Source organism: Callorhinus ursinus, unplaced genomic scaffold, assembly GCF_003265705.2.
Source record: "Callorhinus ursinus isolate GAN/ISIS: 27379988/994484 unplaced genomic scaffold, GSC_fseal_2.0 scaffold54, whole genome shotgun sequence".
In the NCBI taxonomy this organism is placed as follows: Eukaryota; Metazoa; Chordata; class Mammalia; order Carnivora; family Otariidae; genus Callorhinus; species Callorhinus ursinus.
The window spans coordinates 13,152,473-13,158,472 of NW_027397116.1; the positions used below are offsets into that span (position 1 = coordinate 13,152,473).

Here is a 6,000-nt window from a genome sequence, read left to right on the forward strand (position 1 = left end):
TCTTTGCACTTGTAGAGAGAAACACACAAAGGCATTGTTCTGAAAAGAAATTCCATTTTTAATTAAAGAACACACAATTTCATAGTAAGATTAATTTTATATATGCATGTATATATAGTACACTCACACTCTCACAAACACACACATTCTTTTAGAATCCCAAGGTTTCTTCTTACTTAGGTTTGATTAACTTAACTGTAATATATCAATCATTTTGCACGAAGAAAATCAAGATGTACTGTATTTTATAAAAAAATCTACATATCCATTATAATGTTGAGTTTAGGAAAATACTTTGTGAGAGGCTAGAATTATCTGTTTAAATGATAAATGAAATCAATCACATATGTATCGTTTCTATTTCACTTGGAAAACATTATTAAAGCAATGTAGATATTAAAATAAATATCTTCTCCACCCACCCAAAAGTGGGCATTCACACACACACACACACACACACACACACACACACAGACACTGAGCATGTTCACTACAATAAAACTCCAGAAGGAAAAATGCAAAAGAATTGAGGAATTGAAACTCGTTGACAAATTACTTTCTCAACTGAAGTAAAAGCTACCTCTTGACTCAAACTCCCTTTTAAGAAAAGCACTACAACTTCACAATTTTATGACCCAAAGTTTCAATTATCTTTCTTATATTTTCAAGATGTTATCAGTGAGCCTTACAAGCAGAAAAATTATTGATCAGGGATGCACATCAATAAATGTTAAGTACTAAAAATATTTCCAGAGAAAATCTTAAAGAATACAATTTCTTAGAGAAGAGAAAGTGTTAGAAATAAATGGAATAGCTTTAGGATTGTGTTTTATTAATTTGTTGCCTCATTATGTGGGGACTCCAGACTCCTTCAACATGTAAGCAAAACATAGCAAAACATTATCAATAATAATAACAAAACTTCACACATTGAAAATATGTGTTGTCATTTTAATTAAGATTTTTTGTTAAATCTAAATAGAAGAAATCTATTGACTGCTAATATTATACATCTATAAAATTTGGAATTTAAAAAAGCTTTATTTGTGGGAGATTTACTATAATTTTCTAAATTTATTTTTTCAGTTTCCAACTGGCTTTCCAAGCCCAAAGATTTCTATACTGGGGTCACATGTAACATAGCCTTAGGAAAAGCTCTTTTCTTATCTTGTTTGAAAACCCAACCAACCCCCCACCCCAAGAATTTTTTTTTGAAATTGAGAAAATAACAGGGCTATAACCCACTAAATGTTTCTCTCAAGTAGTCAGAATTAAATTGATAGTTAAGATGCCCTTTATAATTCTCCAATTGTCTTTATATTAAGGTCTGTGACCTTAACAAGAAACACTATTTCAAGGCATTTCTGCAACTACTATTTTACATACTTCATTAGGGTTATGCATCCCTTCCTCCAACTCTGTACCCTCCCCATTTCTTCCTCTCACCTCTATCCAGTTTATGATTTTTGTAACATCGTTAAGCATTTAAATGAATGCAGGTTAAACATTTAAATGAATTTAAAGGGTTCACCAACGTGAATACTAAGAAGTTATGAATCATAGCAGAACCATCTGAAAATACATGTATCCCATCGCTTGAAACAGGGAAAAATTATCATAGGATGGGTCAAATACAGGTTATATGATTGTCAATAAAATATAGACATTCAGTCCTTACCTGCTTAACTGCATGATGACAAACAAATCTAAACAGCATGCAAAAAATCTCAAAATTCTGAATCATCTGTCTTCGAAGCTGCTGTGACAGTTTTATACCTTGCTGCTTTCTTCTTGGCTTACATACATTTGACTGACTAGAATATTTGTAAGCAATACTAGGGTTATTTTGCAACCCCTGTCACCTCTTCCTCTTTTCAAGCCTCTGGTTGGCATCTCACACAGCTCGAAATAGGCATCTTATCTTCGGAGGTAGAGCCTCCCCAGCGTTTCCCAAACGGATTCCCATTAGAAGGAGGTCCCTGCTCTGACCGGCTGATCACGTTCTCGACCTGGTGCAGAGTAAAACACTCTGTGGTTCAACTCTTGGGCACTAGGAGAACAGCCATCAGAGACTTCAAGTCTCTGCCACTGCTTGGCTGCAGAACCAGCAGTAACCGGCGGCCAGGAAGCACCACCCCCTCTCGGGTGGACACCGAGGGGAGCGCTCCCAGTCCCAGATCCTCCTACTTCCCACCCCACCTCCAGAAAAAGGGAAACAGAAAAATAAAAGCCCAACTTGAAAGTGCTTCTGATACAAGCCGAACGGTTCCCAACCTCACTGTTTGCTTTAACTTCAACCTTAGTTTCCAAGCTCCAGCTCCAATTTGAAATCCAACTCTCTTTCCCCCACCTCCCCCCAGATTCTTGCCAGTTGGTGAAGGCAGAGGGAATGGTGGTCAGTAATACTTTAACACAGAGCCAGAGAAGTCACTTAGCAAGTGTAAGCTCAACTAAGCTGGGGGATGAAGACGGCGATTCTGGGTTTATAAAGCAGGCATGCTGAAAAGCCGTCGTTTATTAGTTTTAGGTATAGCTCATTAAAAATAATAAATAATAAATAAATAAATAAATAAATGCAAAAGGGCGTTGATAGGAGTCTAGAGCCCCCGAGTCTGTCCTCTCAGACAGAAAAGAGGTTTTGCTCAAGTTTGGCCTGAGGAAATGGAGCGTGAGGCACCGAGGCAACCCCCCGGCGTGCCCCCCGCTCCGGGGCTGCAAATGCCCACCCGGAGCACAGTGCGCCGCAGGGGCTGAGTGCGGAGCCTGCGCTAGCCCCGCAGAGTGCGGGACACACTCCCTGCCCGCGCCGCCCTCCCCACACCTCCCCACACCCAGCACCGAGCCTGTGGCCAGCCCGGCAACCGGGCACCTCGTGGTCGGCGCTCCCGGCGCCCAGGTGGCTTAGGCGTTGCCGGGAGCTGCGGAGAAATCTCCAGGCACGGTCGCCTGTTGATCGCCCTCTGGTTACAGCGTCCTTGGCGGCAGAGCCTCTCAGACGTCAATGTCCCCCCTCACAAGCTGAGTTTCAGGCTATAATACAGCAAAGGGCACTTACCTAAACCCCGTACGTCTGGGCTTTACTGTTGTAGACGAGGTTAAGAAGAAAAGATCTGACTGCACTGAAAGTTGCGGTTTTTGGTTTTGTTTTTGGGTTTTGGGTCTTTTCTTTTTTTCTTGTACCCTCCTCCTTCCACCCCTGCGCAATAGCAGCCGTCCTCCAAAGAGGGTATTTGAATTGGTGAATTACGCTAAGCCCTCGTTTCTTCAACTAGAGTCGCCGCGGCTGATGGCACTTGTCCGGCAGGACGACCAGACTAGGAAGGAGCCCAGGTAGAAACTAGTGACGGGTGAGGGGCGCCAGGTGGTGCGGACCACAGTCTCAGCCCTGTTCTGGGGGGCTGGTGTGGGAGCTAAGGGGGGAAAGCCCTTGAATCCTGAGACTGGGGGATGGGGTGACGCTGCAGCTGGAGTACTTTTATGTCTGGAAGCTAAAAGGGCTTTTGAATTTAAAAAAGCACTACTTAGGTCGTCGCGTCAGCCATCAATGACGACAGAGATAGTTCTTTCTGAGAAATTTAAAAGAGAGAGAGAGAAAAGAAAAAAAAAAGGAAAATGAAGGAAGAAAAGACATAAGGAAAGAAAGAAAGGAAGAAAAGCTTAAACAATAGGTTCTCACCTCCAACCATCCCAATAAAGAGAAATGTAGAAACCAGGAACTTGTTCTGATGGGGGCTGGGCAAGGGGGGTTGTCACAGAGAAAATCCTAAAACCTTAGTATGCGTTAGAGATTGCAATACATGCAGGCTTGACATTTAATTAATACCATGTCCTTGTCAATATGTGAAGTAAAAGCTAAGATTTAAATGTTACTCAACATACCTATACTTAAAGGGGGAGTGATCATCATAACTGTCAGGTAAGCCCACAAAAAATACTCATAAAAGCAAAAAACACTGACGTTTTAACATACTTATTAAAAATTGAGTCTGGGGGTTGAACAAGTGTGATGAGTGAGGCAACTAAATTTTTTTATATAAAGTCTGTCCCTGATTCTTAATTTATTAGAACCAAGATAATCAGTGCTTTCTTCCGATAGCTCTCTTCCTCTGAAATGAGCACTCTGTGTCCAATTAGCTGTTCACCAGCTAAATTCACAAAATCAGAAATGTACTAAATATTGACATACAATGCCTAAAATAACGTGTTCTTGTGTGATTTGGGATATTGTAAGAAAAAAATGGTGCACTTAAAACTCCCACTCTTCTTACCATAGAGTGGCTTTTAGTGCTTAGTGTCCTGCTAAACCCATAAAAATACACTTTACGAAAGTCCTCCTTCAGTCTTTTAATTGCAATGAACAAATGCTGACCTGAACAACCTTCTGAAGATCAGAGACTAGTGAACTTTCTCAGACCCTGAAATTGTCAGATTTCTTTTAAGCTTATCTTAGATAAACATATAAAATCTGACCTTTCAAATGGCACAAGAATGTGTGCCAAGAAGCATTAATGTGAGGGGGGAGGGATGGTTAATGTTTCCTATAACCTGTAATATAAATGAGGACAAAAATAAATAATGTAAAAGGTGATGAGATAATTCATTAATTGGGCTATATCTTAGTAGCACAATTGCAACTAATATACTAATTAATGAACAGTCACATAGATCTTTGAGTTCTGAAAGTAACAAAAATATCTTTAAAAATGAGATATTGTTGAAATAAACAAAGCCTATTAAAAATAACAATAGAAATAAGTTTCTGATAAAATATAAGGAGAATAACTTACCAGAGGACATTTCAGGAAGCAAGATGACTATGAGAAAAATATATCCAGGATTCAAACAGATATTCCATGATCTTCCAAATCAAGGTACTGATGAGCTGCAGGGTGGTGGAACTTTGAAAAAATCAGCAGTTCCTGGTGGCATGAAACCAACTAAAAACGAGTTACACAGAAAGCCATGAACCCTCAAGGAAAAGAAAGAAAATGTGAAAGAGGTGCCTTTTATTTTGGGGCATAGGGGGGACTTATTTGTAATGATCCTTAGGCAGACAAAGTGAAAATTTACTGACTGTACATGCCCATACAGTGGGGGAAAATAGAAGCTGTATAACCCCAGAGAACAGGAGGTGAAATACAGATAAATCTGCAGAGAGAAGTAAAAGGATGTGTTGAAGACAAGAGATAAAGAGAGTACTAGTGAGCAAGGCTGTAGTCATCCTTGTAGCTACAGCAGCAAGAATGTTTTAGGCTTCTGGGAAGGATCCAATGAGAATTCCAGAGGGCACTGCTTCGGAAATCCTGATCTGATCTTCCCACTCTCAGTTCTTTAAGAGTTACCTGCGTTGGGAACATTATTATTAGGATTAATAGTATTCCATCAGTGTATTTCACTAGGATTTCCCTTGAACTCTCTCACTCGTAGCAACTGAGGGAGGCGTAGTAAGGAAGCCCAACACAACCAACCCTCCCAAATAAACCACTATGGTCACTTTAGGATGACCAAATCATCAGCGATTTGCATTGGGGGGAAAATCTAAGGGCTGAAGATGCGGATGAGGCCGAGTCGCCTGGCGCTTTCGGGGGCGCTGTGCCGGAGGCTTAGGCAAGGGGGCCCGGAACCGTGGTTACAAGCTGCAGCGGCGGCAGGAGGAGCCCTCCCAGGTCCTGTTTTCTCGGAGAATTCTGCAGCTCGCGACTCAAGGCAATTCACTTTCATCCGCAACCTCAGCTCCGAATGCCTTGTTTTAGAAGCTAGAGCTTTGGAGGTTCTGAGGACCGTTCCTGGGGGAGCGAGTGACAGGCTGTGAGGCTCTCGCGTCCCCTCTGATTCCTGCAGAGTTACCGAGGGAGGTATGTTAGAAATGGCTTTGCTGCAGAATGCATGCTCTTGCCATTATCGTATCCCGATACGGCACACACGATCGCCTGATCGATCGGGTAAGATTAGCTTTATTCCTTCTCTCTCTTCCTCTCCAGGGTCCCATCCCTTCTCCAA

The 6,000-nt window shown here is 41.5% G+C and overlaps 1 protein-coding gene across 3 annotated transcripts in view; it reads right to left on the bottom strand.

Annotated features, from left to right (window-relative positions):
- BRINP3 (BMP/retinoic acid inducible neural specific 3) overlaps nt 1–5,850 on the bottom strand; it is a 390,160-nt gene extending 384,310 nt beyond the window's left edge. Inside the window, exon 1 of one of the 3 annotated variants that reach the window (XM_073884043.1) lies at nt 4,788–5,850. The gene's annotated coding sequence lies outside the window, so the exon portion shown is untranslated. Of the gene's footprint in view, nt 1–1,678; nt 2,415–3,055; nt 3,423–4,787 lie in introns of those variants that run through there. The other 2 variants (XM_073884044.1, XM_025892239.2) reach the window with 2 other exon arrangements.
- Nucleotides 5,851–6,000: the final 150 nt, after the last annotated feature.